Source organism: Monodon monoceros, unplaced genomic scaffold (assembly GCF_005190385.1).
Source record: "Monodon monoceros isolate NGI ecotype Baffin Bay Population unplaced genomic scaffold, NGI_Narwhal_1 Super_Scaffold_16, whole genome shotgun sequence".
Lineage (NCBI taxonomy): Eukaryota > Metazoa > Chordata > Mammalia > Artiodactyla > Monodontidae > Monodon > Monodon monoceros.
Genome location: NW_021703772.1, coordinates 5,626,109 through 5,644,844, shown reverse-complemented (window position 1 = coordinate 5,644,844; position 18,736 = coordinate 5,626,109). Strand labels below are relative to the sequence as shown.

At 53.3% G+C, this 18,736-nt stretch overlaps 1 protein-coding gene across 5 annotated transcripts in view; it reads left to right on the top strand.

The window, feature by feature from the left end:
- The window catches only part of SH3BP4 (SH3 domain binding protein 4), a 94,007-nt gene that overhangs the window by 42,461 nt on the left and 32,810 nt on the right, over positions 1-18,736 (top strand). For 2 of the 5 annotated variants that reach the window (XM_029225196.1, XM_029225197.1), the window contains one exon: positions 12,769-12,844. The exons of 2 other annotated variants lie outside the window; for them this stretch is intronic. The gene's annotated coding sequence lies outside the window, so the exon portion shown is untranslated. Of the gene's footprint in view, positions 1-11,121; positions 11,461-12,768; positions 12,845-18,736 lie in introns of those variants that run through there. One more of the 5 variants, XM_029225198.1, reaches the window with a different exon arrangement.

Here is an 18,736-nt window from a genome sequence, read left to right as displayed (position 1 = left end):
AGCAGAGACAAATTTCAATTAGGAGCACATAAGCATTCTGCATAAACTAATTTCCTTGTCCTCGGTTTCCTCATCTGTAAAGATGGAGCCAGTCTCAGAAGGTTCTCAGAAAAAGGAATCGAATATGCACTCAAAACTTGCTCAAGAGAAAAAGTGGGAGGATTGTTGGAAAGATCCAGAGATCAAGCCCCCAGATCACAGAAGACCTGGGAACCGGGATTTGAGAAGTGAAACTGCTCTTCAAGAATCGAATTGCATGTTCCCCTGTCACCCGGCCTAGGAGTGCCCACCAGCCAGCACGTCCCGTGCAGGACGTGCCCCTGGGCCACTTCTGACTTTCTCAGCTCCCTGCTCTTAGAAGTGGGTTGGGCCCCACTGACCCTTTCGAGCTGGTCCTCAATTGCTGGGTCGGCAGGCAGACAGTGGATTGGTTCACCTGTACGTGGTATCTGTTGCTGACACATCGGAGGGGACGGGGCCATGGGGTGTCCAGGCTGGGGGTGTGCCTGGACCGGGCAGTGAAACTCCCAGAGAGTGAGGAGGTGGCTCGAGGGCTCAGTAGTTGCAGCACGCGCGGGCTCAGTTGCCCCTGTTGACCACCCGCACAGCATCTCCGATTTTCAGGTATGAATCAGAGCAAACCCAGGTCAGCTACAGTCCAAAGGTAATTTTCATAAGCCAGGTCCTCTCCATTCTATAAAGGAGCAAATATCATTGGGACTGAACAAAAAGCAACAGAAATAAGAACCAGATAAAGGAAGGAAGAGTTTCATCTGGGCTTGGGCTGAACACTCTTGGTCAAGGGCAGACCTTCAGGCCCTCAGTCAGACCCAACACGGGCTTATCTCCCGGTCACCTTATCTCCAAGCCGGTCTTAGGCCTTCCTCCAAGTCAGGGGTTTCCAGGGCAAAAATCATTTGAGGACTCTGATAAGGGCTATGAGCTTTCCCTTTAGAAAAGCAGCTATACCTGTAAAGTTGTACCTATCATTTCAGGGTCTTGAGGACCCTCTAAATGGACTGACAGCTAGAGATCCTTAAACCCCACGGGGACACACCTATTATTGGTAAAGACTGTGTTCAATGGGCCAAGGCCCAGACCATCGGGCTCCATCAGAGGACACCCCAGGGATCTCTAGATTTCCAGTGGACTTAATGTAACTTGAGAACCAGGCCTCCATCTGCTTGGGCATAAATATTTGTCACGAGGCAGGTTTGCATATGTCGCTAGGAAACAGTTTGCTCTCCTTGGGATGCTAAGTTTTGGTAGGCATTCTTCAGGGTACCACTCAAGAGTGGGCTTCAGAGTGAATCTCACTAAGCTCCGGTTGATGGGGTCCTGGCCACAGGGTGTGGCCTGGACTCTGAAACAAGCCCGTCCGCATGCAAATCTCAGTCACTAAAGCTGTGTGGCTCTGCCCACCGGCCCTCAGTGGTGCCTTAGTTTGCTCTTCTGCAGAATGGGGATGGGGGCTGCAGTTAGGGGAGGGCGGTGCCTTCACAGTTCGCTCCCACATCGTGGTGGAGCAGTGGATCTGGTGTAATGAAGGTGAACCCACAGGGGTGAGGACGAGGGCCCGCAGGCTGGGAGGCCTGAATCTCTGCATCCAGGTGACTCCAGGCCCCCATCCCGTCCTCCCGCAGCTTGCTTTGACTGCCCCAGTCTGTTCCCATCTTTGCTTAGCGCGTTTGAGTTGCGTGTTTAGAGTCCTCAACCCGCCCCGCCCTGCCCCCCCCCCAATTTCCTGCACCTGTCCCTACTGGGGATGCCTTGCCCTAGTGGGACCACAGTGCCTGGGGGCTCTGGGTCAGCACCCTTGACCAGCGGCTGCCTCCTGGCCGTAACTGGGGTGCAGTTCGCCTTGATTCCTCCTGTTACGGCTTCTTCCCTTTGCTGGACCAGCCTCCCTCCTGACCACATGTAGGGGTTTTTTTCTCCATCCCTTAGTAGTTTACCCCGATTATAACAAAGCTATATCTCAACGTATACAATGCTTTAAGCAAAGGTGTCTTTTCAGACTGTTTTCCGCGCACACACACGTTTTAGCCTGAATTGGGTTTCTGGTGGGCACGTTTTCAGGTGTCCCGATGTGGTGGTACTTAGTATATTCACGAAGTTGCACCACCACCACCTCTAGTTCCAAAGCCTTTTACCAACCCAGCAGGAGACCTGGGAGCAGCCACGGGGCATCCCTCCCATCCCCAGCTGCTGGCAGCCACTGACCTGCTTTCTGTCTCTCTTGATTTACCTCTTCTGGGTATTTCTTATAGGCGGAACTGTACAATACGTGACTTTGTGACAGTCTTCTTCCATTTATCGCGGTGTGTTCAAGGTTCACCCACATTGCGGCATGTGTCAGAATGTCCTTCCTTTTCGCACTGAGCGATATTTGCCGTATGGAGGCACCCCGCTGTGCGGGTCTGTTCATCTGTCACCGGACACTCGGGTTGTTTCTGCCTTTGGGCTGTTGTGAATAGCGCTGCTAGGATCCATTATCCTGTGATGTTCTGACTTAATTTTAAGAGCCATCTTCTCTCATTTCCAAGTTCTTGTCGAGACCCCTAGTTTTAGACTCCAGCTCCCTGCCCCCACCAGCCCTGTCCCTCCGCCTGCACACCTGTCCCTGGCATCTTACAGATCTCCCAAGAGCCAGGGCTTGCCCTGGACTTGAAGTCGCCCTTGGCGTGGACTGGCTTGGGTCACTGTCGTGCGGTGGCAGGTCTGGTGCTGTCCCCTGTGGATTCACCCATCTGTGAGCTAACACGGCAGTGCCGGGAAGTGCTGCTTTACTGAGTGAGGGGCGTCAGGCCAGGCGTCTCTCCAGACGTGGCCCCTCGGTCGCCTGCATCAGGACCGCAGGGAGACTTGTTGCGACAAAGCAGCCTCCTGGACCTCGCATGCGGTGGCTGCCTTGGGGCTGCCCCTCGTGCTCTTTCCACACCTGCGGGGGAATGGGGGTGTTGGCCCGGGCGGTTCATCTGAAATCAGTGCATCAGGTGGGCTCCCTTGCCTCCAGTAGAAAGGCGGGCGTGGGGGGGGGGGTTGGAGCAGCCCTTCCCTGTCTCCCCAGATTCCAGTACCTTCCTCCCCCTCCACCGCCCCGCTGCTGCCACTACCCTAGGGCATTCCTGCAACCTCCCACCTTGCTGTCATTTTCCCTTTACTAAACTCAACTCAAATGGTGCTAACCTGAGTGACAGCTCAGCCTGTCTGTCCCTACCCAGTGAGAACCTCAAGGTGGGCCCAGGAGCCTGTATCCTGCGAGGGAGGGGTTTTGACCTCCGGGTGGGTGGGGAGCGGGTAGAGTCCCTGCCGCTGTCCGGCTCCAGCCCTCTGGCTCCGACCCTAATCCTGTCCTGGGCTGGCCGAGCCGGGGCACCCGAGAAAGCTGCCCTCTCTGTACTGGGAAGCCGTGCTGGGAGCCTGCTCTCTCTTCTTGCGGGGGGCGTGAAACAGAGAAAGGATGGCATGTGGGAGGGGGGCTCAGGCTCGGGCCCCCCCCCCCCATCTCTTCCTGCTTTGTTCCCATAGGGAGCTGCTGCTTCGTTTCTTTTCTTGTTTCTTTTCCTTTGGGCCTGGGCACGTTCAGAAAACCTCATAAGGGCGACTCGCTGCTTCGGGAGTATTGTACCTGACATTCCTAGGTTTTGATAAAGAATAGATCAACCAGAAACCTCTGGCTTAGCATTTTTATGGGAAACAAAGTATATTCTTTTTCGTTTTTAATGATTTTTAAGTGTAATACAAACCTCCCAGAAAGGAAACCAGCCGGACAGAGGCAGCCAGGACCACCGGATGCTGAGAACCATGGGTCTCACTCTGAGATGCTGCCCGGGGCTGCCGGCCTGGATACCTGCTGGGCCCGTGTCCCCAGGAGGGCGCGAGCCCCTCCGAGGATGCCAGTGTTGGTCTGGGCTGCCGCGGGCCTCCAGCGCCACCCCTCGGTCCCGTGGCCCTGCCTGTGGACCCAGAGGGGCCGAGACAGGAGATGGGGGAGGAGGGCGCCGTGGGGGGGGGAGTGTCGGGCAGTGACAGCAGCGAATTGTCCACGTGGGATCCAGGTAGGATGAAGGTGTGGGGTCCACGCGGTGTCTGTGTGTCCTAGGACAAGTTGGTTCTTCACATCTGCTTCGTTATCTCTACGCACCGGATCCGCTTTGGAGATTTAAATTAGTTGGTAAAGCCTGTAGCACAGGGCCTGGCCCACGATAAAGGGGGCCATCTTCCTAGTTAGGATTCAAACGATTTCTGTTTCTGTAGGGTCAGGGTGGGCTCGTACCTGAGAAATTGAGTAGGGGGTCCAGGTGGCAGGCAACTTGAAGGACGTGGTTGTCCAGGTGAGGCATGGGTAGTGCCCCAAAGAAGGCACGGAGGGGACGGGAGCCGGCCAGAAAGGAGGTGATGCCCGGAGTAGGGGCCAGTGGCGTGTGGCCTCAGGACCAAATCCTGCATGCACCCTGCTTTTGTAAATAAGGTTTTATTGGGACCCAGCCATGCACACTCACTGTCTGTGGCCGTCTTTGCCTTTCAGGGGCAGAGCTGAGTGGCTGGAGTTGAGGCCAAGTGGCCCACGAAGCCCACGATCTTCCCTGTCTGGCCCTTTGCAGCACTGGTGTCCCCAGGGGACATTGGCAGCGTCTGGAGACATTTTTGCTTGTCACAGCTGAGGTTGGGGGCAGCTACTGGCATCTAGGAGGTGGAGGCAGGTGTGCTGCTGGCCATGTGCGGTGCACAGGACGGGTCCCACAGCAAAACATGATCCGGCCCCAAATGTCAGTAGTGCCAAGGTTGAGAAACGATGCTTTCCAGAAAAAAAAAATTCCTGTTTCAACTAGAGAACGGACTGGTTCGGGGGAGGTGGGCGGTGCTTTTGTTGGAATGGGGATACGGGAAATGGGGCAGGCTCGGGTGGGGGAAGATGAGACAGGCATGCTGGCCCTGAGGTCGCCATCCTGAGGGCATGTAGGAGGTGCTGCAGAGACAGGGCTGCCAGGCAGACCAGGCTTTGGGCATCAGCAGAGACTAGGTGGTCCCATCCCCACCCTGTTCCCTGGGGTGGCTAGGCCCCCTAAGGAGAATGCTGCGAGCGACAAGAGCAGAAGGACAAGGATGGACGCGGGACATTGGACACTTGAAGGCAGACAGAGGAGGGGAAATCTCGGAAGGAAGGGGGAAGGACCAGCCATGCAGGTGCTGGGGAGACACCTGCAAGACAAGCCTCAAAGGCCAGCTCAGAGAGGAAGGAGAGGGCCGTCACCCTGGGAGGCCATGGAGAGGTCAGTGGTTAGAAAGCGGCCCGGTGAGACGCACGTAGGAAAATGCCCTCAGGACCTGGGGCTCCGGTGGCCTCGTCACCAACCCCAATGGGAACAGTTGTGTCCAAGGCTTGGGGCAGGAGCCGCCTCGGGGGAGGGGAGGGGAGGAGAGCAGCAGCTCAGGGGCCGTGCAGAAATGAGCCCTGGGCTCCAGCCAGCCGCCGGTGCCGCCCGGGGCTCTGGTCCAAGCCGAGGCTCTGGGTGACAGAGGGCACAGCCTTCCTGTGGACCAGGAGGAGGAGGAAGGATGGGGGAGGGGTGGCAGCAGGGAGAAGATGCCGCTAAGAATCCGCTAGACGGCTGGGTATGAATGGTGACAAAACAAAGCAGAGGACGGAACGGTTGAGGAGAAGCTCCTTTCTACTGTGGGTCATTTCTTTCTTCCCCGATCCTTTTTCTTACCCTCTGTATAAAATAATCATCCTTGGGCACTTTTTAGTTGGAGGCGAAAGGAAAGCTTCTCCGAGGACTGCCCTCTGGAACCAGGTCACACTTTCTCCCTGGCCAAGCGCCTCTCCTGTGTCATCCTCAGAACTAGAAGGAAATTAGCTGATTATCAAAAGGCCGGGGACCTGGATTCCAGGGCCTCTGGTGAACTCACCCTGCCCGCAGGAAACCTGTCAGGTCGGTTGGATTCCATTTCATCTCTGCCTGGTACAGACTTGTAGCAGAGGCTCTGCAGAAAAACAGGGAGTGAATTCACGCCAGGTTTGTTAATTTATGCATTGATTACAAAAACAGAACAAAACCACAGAGCAGACACTTAGACTATCCTGCTAGCTCTGCCCAGCAGCCCAGCTCGGGGGTCCTGCTCTGGTCTCCAGGAGCCGGGCTGCCGTTGGCCCAGCGGACAGGGGAGGAGCAGCTGGTGGTCTCAGAATGGTCTAGAAAGGAGCTGCTCCAACCCTGCCATCATTGTGCTGGGCTCACACCAGCCTCGGGCTCACGCAGCAGGCCCTGCGGCCACCCAGCTGGGAAACGTTGGACCAGTGACCTAGCTTCTCTGCACCTCGGTTTTCTCGACTGTGGTTGGAGGGAATGATCAACCGTCTGTGTCATGGGGTGGCTGTGACATGTAAATCAGTGCCTGATTCTAAGAAGCACTTAGAATAGTGCCTGACACACGACCAACAAATGCTGTGGGGGTAGGGCGGGGCGACAGGCACACCTCGTTTTATTGCACTTCGCAGATACTTTTTTTTTTTTTTAACAAATTGAAGGTTTGTGACGACCGCGCATCGAGCAAGTCTGTTGGCGTCCTTTTTCCAGCAAAAGTTCCTCACTTTGTGTCTCTGAGTCACGTTTCAGTAATTCTTCAACTATTTCAAACTTTTTGTTACTTTTTAAAATAAATATTTATTTAACTATTTCACATAATAACTATTATATTTGTGCTGGGGATCCATGATCAGTGATCTTTGATGTGACTATGGCAAAAAGACGATTCACTGAAGGCTCAGATGATGGTTAACATTTTTTAGCAATAAAGTATTTTTTTAATAAAGGCCTGCACATTTTTTAATTTATTTTATTTTTTAATACATGTATTTATTCTATTTATTTTATTTTTGGCTGCGTTGGGTCTTCGTGGCTGCACACGGGCTTTCTCTCGTGGCGAGCAGGGTCTGCTCTTCGTTGCGGTGCGCAGGCTTCTCATTGCGTTGGCTTTTCTTGTAGCGGAACATGGGCTCTAGGCACACGGGCTCAGCAGTTGTGCCGCGTGGGCTCTAGAGCGCAGGCTCAGTAGTTGTGGCACGTGGGCTTAGTTGCTCCGCGGCACATGGGTCTTCCCGAACCAGGGCTTGAACCCATGTCCCCTGCGTTGGCAGGCGGATTCCTAACCGCTGCGCCACCAGGGAAGCCCCTGCACATTTTTTAGACAATGCTGTTGCACAGTCAGTAGACTACAGTACAGGGTGTAGAGTAACTTTTCTATGCACCAGGAAACCAAAAAATTCATGTGACTCGCTTTATCTTGATATGTGCTTTATTGCAGTGGTCTGGAACTGAACCTGTGTTATCTCGGAGGTCTACCTGTAGTTTCCCAGGGCTGCATAACAAATGACCATAAACTGCATGGCTTTGAACAACAGAAATGGATCCTCTCCGATCTGGAGGCTGCAAGTCTGAAGTCAAGATGTCTGCAGGTTTCCCCCTGAGGGCTCAAGGAGGACTCCTCCTGGCCTCCTTCCAGCTCTGGTCGCTTACCCATCATCTTGACGCCCTCTGGCTTGAGCTGCATCACTTCCGTCTCTGTCTCCGTCGTCACGTGGCCATCTTCTCTCTGCGTGTCTGTGTCTCTGTATCCCAGTGTCTTATAGGGACACCAGTGATTGATTTAGGGCCTGTCTGTGATTTAGGATTCGAGCATATCTTTTTTGGGGGGACACCATTCAGCTGACAGCAGTGGATGGATGGGGTTGGCTGTTTTACCTGTATTATGGTTTCTGTTGTAGTTCGCGTCTGTGTCTTCATCATTTCCGCGAGCCTGCTAAAAGCAGGATGGTCTTGCTTTTCTTTGTGTTCTTGTAGCAGCTAACAAGGTGCATGACAAGTGCTTAGCACCCCTGTAGTTAGTGACTTAAATTAAAGAGGACTCCACTGGGCTTCCCTGGTGGCGCAGTGGTTGAGAGTCCGCCTGCCGATGCAGGGGACGCGGGTTCGTGCCCCGGTCCGGGAAGATCCCACATGCCGCAGAGCGGCTGGGCCCGTGAGCCATGGCCGCTGAGCCTGCGCGTCCGGAGCCTGTGCTCCGCAACGGGAGAGGCCACAACAGTGAGAGGCCCGCGTACCGCAAAAAAAAAAAAAAAAGGACTCCACTTCTGATAACCTTCAGGTTTTCAGGACAGACGTGAAGAAGACTATGAGCATAAGAAGTCTTGCTTTGGAGAAGCCGCCCCGTTCATATACTGTGAGATTGGAGCAACCTGTAAGCCCTTGGTTGGTGTAAGTGCTACTCATTGAGAGATTGTGGCTGTGTGCCAGGGATGCTGGAGGTCCTTGCTGATCTCGAGCTCACGGCCTGGTTGGAGAGACACACAATTAAATGAGCAGTTAGAGGCACGCGATTAGGTCCTGTTGTAGGGGAGCCCGGGGTGCCAGGGCTGGTGACCACAGATGTGGTGTTGGCAGAGGGCAGCCTATTGCTTTAAGGACTTGGGACGTCCCTCAGACTCTGGCAGCTCCCCGTTTGCCCTAGCATGGGCACACAGGGGACGGGAACGTCCCTGCACCTGCCCACGGGTCCCGCGGGCCCCCGCGGTACAGCAAAGTTTAGTGACTGACGCAGCGACTGACCCAGCATCTTCGCCAGACAGTCTGTCATCAGAGTAGGCTCTGTTTGCCCCGGTGAGAAGCGTAACAGTTAAGAACGTGCTCCTTGAAGTTCTTTTAACTGGAGCTGAGGGTGAAACCCGAGTTACCTGCCAAGTTTTCACCCGTATTGTTACTGGATTCCCTTATGTGCATGTCTTAGGTAAAGAAGGCCCCAAAGGGGTTGACGCCTCTGCGTCTAACTGGGCATGTGACCACTTCACTAGACAAGAGGGACGTTCCCTTAACTCCCAGCCAGCGTCCCACAAAGTCCCAGGCCACTCTCACAAGGGCTCATGTCTCACCTGCCCGGCCGGCTGGGCCAAAGTCCCCGCGGGGCTGCTCTGGGCAGGAAGCAACCCGCCGCCTGCCTCTTGCCTGGCCTTCCCCCGACCTGCCTTCCCTTGTTACTCGATGTCCAGGTGCTATCGTGTCCCCGGAAGGTCACGTCTACTGGCACCTCGGAATGTGACCTTTTGTGGAAATAGGGCCTTTGCAGATGTAAGTGGCTTAGTCAAAGTGAGTGGACCCTAATCCCATGACTGGTGCCCTCAGAAGACAGCCACGTGGAGACACAGGGAAGAAGGCCACGTGAGATGGAGGCAGATTTGGGGGCACCTGCAAGCCAAGGAGAGACAAGGCTTGCCTGTGACGCCACGAGCCAGGAGAGAGGCCTGGATCACATTCTTCCCGAGCCTCTGGGAGCAGGGCCCTGCAGAGACCTTGATTGCAGACCTCTAGCATCCAGAGGTGGAGAGAACAGTTTCTTTGTTTTAAGCCACCACATTTGGGGTGATTTGTTACAGCAGCTTGGGAACCAGCCCGTCCGAGGCCTCGCTGACCCCAGGGCACCTTGGCGAGGTGTTAGCCAGCACAGCACATCCCGGGGGCCCCTGGGGACTCAGAGCGGCCACGTGGGGAGGTGGAGGGAGAGGGGGAGGGGCGGTCAGGTAGGCCTTTGTCTGTGTGGATGGGAAACAGGTCATCGAAGACCCTGGTGCGTGTAGGCACGTGGGGGCCAGGCTTGGGGCATCGGCCGCAGGTGATGCCAGACAATTCCGTCCGGCTCAGTGAAACCCTCCAGTCAGTGGAGGCTCCCCGGAGGCCTGGTTCTCAGCCCAGCTCTGTGATTAGCTCCCTAACTGCAGGCAGAAACCCCACGTTTCTGCTTCGGTTGCTTCTTTATACTTCTTTATACTCTGAAAGGCATGTCATGTCATCATTGCACTTTCATACGTCATGCATCCTTGAGGTTTGACGCCTGTGTCACCCACACTCCTTCAAACTGTGTCCCCATCACCCAGTGGCTCCCTGTGCCCCTCCCCATCTGGCCCCGCCTCCTCCTGCCATCCACTCTTGCTGATGTCTGAGGGTCCACCTGCCTGTTCTCATACATCCTATAAGACGCGTGCTCCTGGGTTTGGCTTCCGTGTTCAGCTTCATGGCCGTGGGCCACCTCGGTGTGGCATGGATGTGTATTTCCTATCAGTGGCGCCGTATGAACGTGCCGCCATTGGTTTATTTTATCCTATTGCTGGACGTCACGGTTGTTTCCAGTTTGGGGCCATTATGAAAAATGAATCCAGTCCAAACATCTGTACGCGAGCCCTTCTGTGGACATCCACTTCCTTTTCCCTTGGGTGCGTGTGCCTGGGGTGGAATGGCTATGTCTGGTGCATGTAAAGTGTTCATGCTGCCCTTCGTGCAGGTGGGTGGTCAGTGAATGATTCCTCCATCTGGGGTAGGAAGTGATGGGGCTGGGCAGGCAGCAGGTGGGCTAGCGGGTGGACCCGTCTCCTCCCCAGACCTGTTCTCACGCCTCCCCTTTCCGCCTTTCTGACAGAGCTGCTTCGTATTTACCTAGTTCTGGCTCAAGGTTTCTGCAAAGATTTTCTTTGAAGAATGTGTCCTGCTTCTAAAAATAAAACCTTGATGCTCCCGGGGCCCTTCTGATGCAGGGAGTTCTGCAGGTGCTTGGTATTCCTGTGATCTGCTTCAATTCAGACTCAACGCCCAGCGAAGTGCGGTTGGATCTGTTCTGGAGGCAGCGACACCGACACCACGAATTGGGGTTGAAGGCCATGAAGAGGTCCTGGGATTCCTGAGGCCACATCAGGCTGCTCCGTACTGGGCCCTCTGTCTGGCCTCCAGCCGTCACTTACCTGTTAAAACACATGTGGAGGGCTTCCCTGGTGGTGCAGTGGTTGAGAATCTGCCTGCCAGTGCAGGGGACACGGGTTCGAGCCCTGGTCTGGGAATGTCCCACATGCCGTGGAACAACTAGGCCCGTGAGCCACAACTACTGAGCCTGCGCGTCTGGAGCCTGTGCTCCGCAGCAGGAGAGGCCACCGCAGTGAGAGGCCCGCGCACCGCCGTGAGGAGTGGCCCCCGCTTGCTGCAACTAGAGAAAGCCCTCGCGCAGAAACGAAGACCCAACACAGCCAAAAATAAATAAATTAATTAATTTTTAAAAATAAAAACACATGTTGATCCCTTCAAGGTCAAATGTTTTTTAGGGCACAGTGGCCCATGGATTCGCAGAGCTTACATCACCCGCATTGTGGGCTTGTGCCCTGTGTGGGATGAGTCATCCATCTGGAGCGTCCCTGTGTCTGTGCCTCGTGTATGTCTGCAGAACTTGCCTCCAGGACTTTAGTTCCCTGGGTGTGTTGACCCAGGACCTTGTGTGTAAGACCCAGAAACTGCCCTTGGGTGGTTTTGTGATGGGTCGAGGTGTGGGATCAGTGACAGCAGAGCCATCCGGGGAGGATTTGTTGAAGGGTAGATGGGTTTGGCCAGGGTTAGAGGAGCCAGAGGGAACCTTCCAGGTAAGGTGAGTAGCATGCCCAGCTGAGTGTGCCGAATTTGGGGAGGGGACCTGTTAGCTGGCCTTTGGGACCCTTGTAGCTGGGGGTTGGGTGGGAATGAAGCAGGGGGTTGAACAAGTGGGCTTTTTTCCAAGAGGTCGGGGGGCACCTCGGACCACCATTTGAAGTTGAGGCAATAGAGCCTGGGTTCTAAGTGAAAGGACTGTTGTAGGTTCTTTGGTGGCTGGTGAGTGAGTCCGGGCTGCACAGTGATTCTCTGCCCTGTGTGTGCATTAGAATTACGGAAGAGCTTTTTAAAAATACTGCTGAATCTCCAGGGTGGGACTGTGTTATTCAAAAGCCTCTCCAGGTGGTTGGCATTGGCATCCAGGGTGGGGAAACTGTTAAGAGGAGCCCTTTGGGGTGCAGGGGTGCCGGGCGTGACCATGGGGTGGAGCGTGGGAGGTGGAGATTGGAAATGGAAGGAAGGGAGCCAGAGAGAAGAGGTGTCAACACACCAGCGGGGCTCAGACTTAAAGGTAAAGGAAGAGGATAAATAACATTAATAACAATAGCCCTCACCGAGGACAGTGATTATCAGAGGGGCGATATTGGGGGACACTTGGCAGTGCCTGGAGACATTTGGGTTGTCTGGGGGTGGGGATGCCCCCAGCTTCTGGCGGGTGGAGGCCAGGGGTGCTTCCAGGCATCCTGCAGTGGGCAGGGCGGTCCCCCGCAGAGCATGGTCCCACCCAGAGTGTTTCTGGCACCAAGAGCAAGAAACCCTGCCTTGGGGAGAGCTGTGTGCCGGCTCTTCCCTAAGCACTCGGCATGAACCAGCAGATTTTATCCACACACTCCGAAGAGGTCAAGAGTGTAATTTTCCCCAAGTTATAGACAAGGAAGTGGAGGCCCCAGGAAGTTAAGTTACGCCCATCTGAGGGGTTCCACCAGGGATGAAGGGGAAGTCATCGAAGGTGAGCGGGCGGTGACCTGGGTTTTGAGTAAATGCCAACGCCTCCAAGTGAAAATGCAGAGACTCTGTGGTGTGCAGGAGACTTTGTAAGTTGGTTTGAGTCCCTGGTACATCACTCTTTGGGGACATCAGTGCTGGGCCGGCCGGCGTTCATCTCCAGGCACGATGACGAGGAATGGTCCTTATTGAGCGCCTCCTATGCGCTCACCTGGTGAGCCAGATTTTACTATCTTCCTGCTGCAGGTGATACAAATAGACGCTCAGAGAGGTTAAGTCACTTGTCCAAGAGCACACAGCTGGAGCTGCTGGTCACACTCTGATCTGGCCCCGAAACCCTGTGTTTCTTCCTTCTTTGCAGGATGCTGTCAGCCTTAATTTAGTCCCGCCTACAGGGGAGGAGTCAGAGGAGGAAGACTCTGGTGATAAAGGATCAGGTGAGGAACGCGCTAGAAGGCCAAGCAGGGCCTCAGGGAACAGAGCTGGGCCTTTCCACATCCAGGCTGGAGGCAAGGTGCTGAGCGTGGTGTCTCCCCTTTGTGGTGCCGGATGAAAGGAACTGCTTATCTCCTAGGCTGTAGAGACGGTTGGCCTGGGGGGAGAGGATGAGCTTGTATCCACTCACAACAAATGTTTCCAAAGGAGCCTTTTCCTCCCTGGTGTTTTCCCAGTATTCTTGTAAGTCGAGGAATGAGAGAAGATGGGATTCGGCTTGTGCCAGAAGACATATTAACCCCCTAAATGCCCATCAGCAGTCTGTCTGGCCTGCAGGCCTCTGCCCTCCCCGCCGGCCTGTCACTCCCTCAGCCGGCCTTTCTCCTTCCGGACAGCGGGTCGCATCGAATCTCTGTTGCATCCGGAGCTGTGCTCTCCTGCCCGCTCCGTCTCCATGTCCCTGGGGAGCCCGAGTGCCCCCTGCAGCCTTATCTGTCGCCCTCAGCTGCTCTCCCACTCGGCTTCTACCAGCGGCTGGAAATTTCTGTCAGGGTTGTGCCTCTTCACTGTGACTACGTTGGGTGTCTTTCCGTGTTACTAAATGTTTGTTCCTTTGGCGCATGTCCTGCTGCAGACCGGTTGGGCCCTCTCAGAAGGAACCTGACCTCGTGGCCTCGGAGCCCCTGCGGTGGAGCCCGGGGCGGGGGGCTGTCCCCGGTTCTCCCCGCAGCTTAGGGGGCACTGGCCTCCTATTTTCTAATGGTTCCAATGTGTTCTCAGTGAGTCGAAATGTTCGGAGAGCTCCGGAATCTTGGTGAGAGTAGCTTGTTGCACACCCCGACTTACTTGGTTGCCACCGAGAAATGCCTCTGCGGGGCGCTTGCGGTGACTTAGCAAGATTTCCCACAGTAACACTCGGGATATAGAGGTCCGATTGCCCCCGGCATCAGACTCAGCCGTCAGGAATGTGAGGTGAGTGGCGGTTGGGTGATGGCCAGGTAGTTTGGGATCGTAGGAGAGAGTGCTCCGGAAGTGTGGAGGCAAGACCACACTTTGCAGAGGCCGGGACTCTGTTTTGGGGTCTTGGCTTTCATTTGCTTCATGGAGTTCCATTTGTTAGATGTGACAGAAAGAGAGGAAGCCGGGGACAAGTTCACTGGGGGCAGGAGGCCACGCCGGCCAAGGAGAGTGAAGGAAGGTCTGAGAAGCCGAATCTGTGTCCACACCCCTAGGAGGGTGTGTGACTTTCCTGAGACCGCCAGAACATACCGCCACAAACTGGGTCACTCAACACAACCGAAATCCATTCCCTCATGGCTCTGGAGGCCTGAAGTCCGGGATTGAGGTGTCGGGAGGGCTGGCTCCTTCTGAGGCCGTGAGGGAGAGGCTGTCCCGGGCCTCTCTCCTTGGCTTGCAGACGGCCGCCTTCTCCCTGTCTCCGTGTCATCTTCACTCTGTACCCACATTTCCCCATTTTGTGAGGACACCTGTCATACTGGAGGAGGGCCCACCCGTAGCACTTTATCTGAACATGGTCATCCGCAAAGACCCTGTTTCCAAACAAGGTTGTATTTGCAGGTGGTGGAAGTTAGGACTTCAGCATCCTTTGCGGGGGACACAGTTCAACTCATAACAAGAGGGTATTAGAAAAACGTGAGCATATGTGACTTCTCAGTGCCGTCCTCTCCCCAGCCTGGTGGCTTTTAGGTTTTAGCCAAAAGATGCTTCCTTAAGTGCTTGACCTGAACCCCGTGGTCGGGCCTTAAATAGCTCAAGCAAATGGAAATAAGGTACAGTGATACTGAACTTTCACTACCCACAACCCACAGTTGTTGTAACTAGCAATGGAGATAGAATTTATGGAGTGATTAGTGGTTTATAAAGAAATTATACTACCTCATTTAGTAAAGCACCTATGAGCCAAGGAAGTTTAGTTCTTTGCTGCAGTGAAACTCATAGCATTCCAGACCACGGCGGTGTGTAAAAAAAAGAGGTGTGTCTCGAACTTGGTGAAAAGTACAGGGCTTATGCGTGAACTGGGTCAGTGTAAACAGCATGACCACAAACTCTGTGGGGGTGGGTACCGTGCCCGGGGGCCCCCGTGCCCTGTGTGTGCGCACGTGATTCCCATGTGCACGCTCTCTCTCTGGTCCTCTTGCACTTGGGAACAGTGAGGCACAAAGGTCAGACTGAGCATGGCTATGTTGGTGAGTGGTCAGGTGGATTTCTTCTGAAGTGTGACCTTGACCTGAGTCAACCTGAGTGGCAAGAGTTGTCAGCAAGTGAAGTTTGCAGGACAGAGCTTGCCAGCCAGAGGGAACTGCCGGTGCAAGGGTCCTGGGACAGAAATGAGTTAAATTCAGAAACTGAGTGCACTAGAAGGAAACGGGGCCGTGGAAGAGCAGGTGGGGCCATAGTCACATAGTCCCAATAAGGAGGTTCGAGACTGCAGGGAAATGCCCCTGGAGAGACTTACTTTGCTGAGGGGCCCAGCTGCTCTAAGGAGAATGGTTTCGTGGTGTGTTTTGGGGGTCGGAGGAGCAGGGAGACCAGGTGGGAGGCTGCTGAGGTGAGTCCAGAGAGAGATGAGGTGCTCAGCTGGGAGCAGAGAGCAGAGAGCAGAAGTCAGATCCACATACTTCGGAGGTGGAATCGCTTGGACTTGTGGAACTGCCTGGATTTGAGGGGTTTTGACAGAGTCCGTATGGTCCCCAGAGCGTAATTTACACTCAGCCCCTTTACAGGAAGAGTGTGCCAGTCCCTATACACTGTCCTGGCACTCATTTTTTCTTTTTTATTAATTTATTTATTTTTGCTGTGTTGCATCTTCGTTTCTGTGCGAGGGCTTTCTCTAGTTGTGGCAAGCCGGGGCCGCTCTTCATCACGGTGCACGGGCCTCTTACTATCGCGGCCTCTCTTGTTGCGGAGCACAGGCTCCAGACGCGCAGGCTCAGTAGTTGTGGCTCACGGGCCTAGTTGCTCCGCGGCATGTGGGATCCTCCCAGACCAGGGCTCGAACCCGCATCCCCTGCACTAGCAGGCAGACTCCCAACCACCGCGCCACCAGGGAAGCCCCCTGGCACTCATTTTTAAATAAACAGAGACCCACCATATTTCTGGAAGAAAAGATACAATAGTATAAATATGTCAGTTCTTACTTACCATTGCTGTGCCAACAAAAACAAAAACCCAGTGGGGTAACTTTTTTGAAGGAATGAAAGGTGGGAAGACATATTACTTAATTACTCCCAAGTTCATTTGGAGGGAAAGAAAACAGGTTCAAATAACTGATAGGAGACTTTGAAATAGAATGGTTCTTGGGGGCTGGTCCTTCCAGATGGCCAAACTTGGTAAAGCTCCCGGAGTTACATAAGGGCTGGTGTTGTTATAAAAATAGGCAGACTCATGACATGGAATTGGCCAGATTCAAACCCTGGTGTCTCTATACACATTTAAAAAGCATTAAGATGACATCACGGAGGGGACAGATTGTTCGGGAACCGATAAAGGAGTAATCGCTTAGCTGTTTGCTAATTAATTTTGTAAAGTTCCTTGCTGAGCAGCAAAATAAATTCTTTGTACATTGATGTCAGTCCACACACCATTTTTTTTTTAAATAGAGGAAAATAGATGTGAAATGTTTATCAAATTTTTCATTAGGGGAGCCTTTTCTGTGCTTCAGGGTGAAATTACAAAGGAAGGATTGATAGGGTCAGAGAACTGAGACTTTACCTAAAGTTAGCAAATGGATGGGTGTGCGTGAGCAACAGTGGGGAAGATATTTGAAACTGATATGAAATTTCAGACTCTAATCAAGCAAAGGATGCAAAATGATAGTCACGAAGCAGGAAATAAGACGTAGTCCATATTTGAAAGTTTCTGACCGATGGTCAAAGGAATGTGAATTTAAACTTGGTATTTCGTTGCCCAGTTGTCATATTAGGGAAGGTTTTCTCAAATGGCTGGCCGAAGGGTGAAAAGGGACCCCCGGTGCTGTTGCGAGGATAAATGTCTGCAGCTTTCCAGGAAAGCATTTGGCAATGCTTTGTCCTCTACTAGAAAGTCATCTTAAGAAAATAATCCACAATTCAGAGGAAGATTAGGGATAAAGATGGCCACCAACCACCCTGCCGTTTATAGTGGTGGAAAGTTGGGAGCCTTCTGTGAGCAGCAGGTCAGGGTGCCCCCCCCCCCCCCCAGACCTGAAAACGAGCCCCGCTGGTCGGAGCTTTAGTGATGACTTTCCATCAGGAATGATTCTGTTATTGAATCAGGTCCCGCTGCTCGCCACATACGAAATCAGTGCTCACAAGTGTTGGTAGAAAGGGAAGATGCCCTTAATCGGAATGCTGGCAGTCTGGGGGGATGGCGGACTCAGCGTCCCCCGAAAACCACCTCCAGAGATTCTGCTTAGCCGTGAAAGCTTTTGAAGGGAAACAGGGAAGTCATCTCAGTTAGTCACTGAGGTAGGGGGGTCAGCGCTGTGGCCATCCCCCACTGTGTGCAGGCTTGCATGCAGGCTTGTGTACAGGCTTGTCAGCTCCTCGTGGTCTATCTTTAGATACTATTTTGTTCACAGTTTGTTGGCGAAATTACTGAAGGGGGAGCTAGGGAAGAGATCTCGTCATCCATTAATTACTTATTCTTCATTTCTACTTCTTCCATCTACGGAAGGAACCAACAGGTTAGGCAGAGTATTTCGTGATCAAAAGATTTGAAAGGTGTGCTAGGGCCAGAGGTGAGTAGTGCATGGGGGCACCTGGTTTAAGGTTAGTGACAGGACGGAGGGGCCTCCTGCAGAGAGCTCTTTCCTGCAAAGGGCTTTCTCCTGCCAAAAACGGCTGCCAGTTCTCAGACACCGGCTGGCTGTCCAGCCGGTCAGCTCAATTCGGACACTCTCTACCTGGAGATGAAGTCTGGTCCCACAGGTTGAGGGCTCAGTCCCACAAGACTGCCCCCCACCTCCCCACTTCAGACGCCCATGACAAGTCCAGGTTGTCACCTGTGCTTCTGACCAACTGGCTATAGATTGGAGCTTGCCGTGACCCTCCCTCCTTGGGTTTGATTAATTTGCCAGAGCAGCTCACAGAAGTCAAACATTTTACTAATTAGATTACAGGTTTAGTATAACAAGATATAACTCTGGAACAGCCAGATGGGAGAGACACGTAAGGCAAGGCATCGAGAAAGAGTGGGGAGCTTCCACGCCCTCTCCTAGCAACTCCTCCCCAAATCTCCGTGTGTTCACCAGCCCAGAAGCGTTCAGAACTCCAGCCTTGGGCTTTTACCGGGGGCTCATTATACAGACATGATTGATTAAATCATTGACCACCTGTAATTTATGCAACTGTGCAGCCTCTCTCTCCCCTCCGCAGAAGTCAGAGGGCAGGACTGAAAGCCCCCATCCTTAGGTTACCTGGGGGCGGCCCCAAAGTCACCTCATTAACATAACAAAAGATACCTTTACTGCTCTATTTGCTTAAGAAATCCCCCAGGGTTTTAGGAGCTCTGTGCCAGAGATAGAACACAGACATATATATATATATATATATATATTTACATATATATTTATATTTGCTATATATATTATATACTATAAATCACAATATCACAATCAGGTATCCTCTGTTTCCTAGTTAGTAGAATCATGAGGCCAGGAGGAATAGGGATGCATTTTTTTCAGTTATTGGGAAAATGACTTTCCCCAAGTCATGGAGCTGGAATTGGGAAGGCTGGATTTAGATCCACTGGGATTAATACATCGTTCTAGGCGCTCAGTCAAGTGTTTGAAAGTGTTCGGAATTAACCCCACAGATGGCATACTGTTATACATGCTCAGAAAATGGCCTTTCAAGGCTGGAAAGAACCTGCTGGACACATGGTGTTTGGGAAGG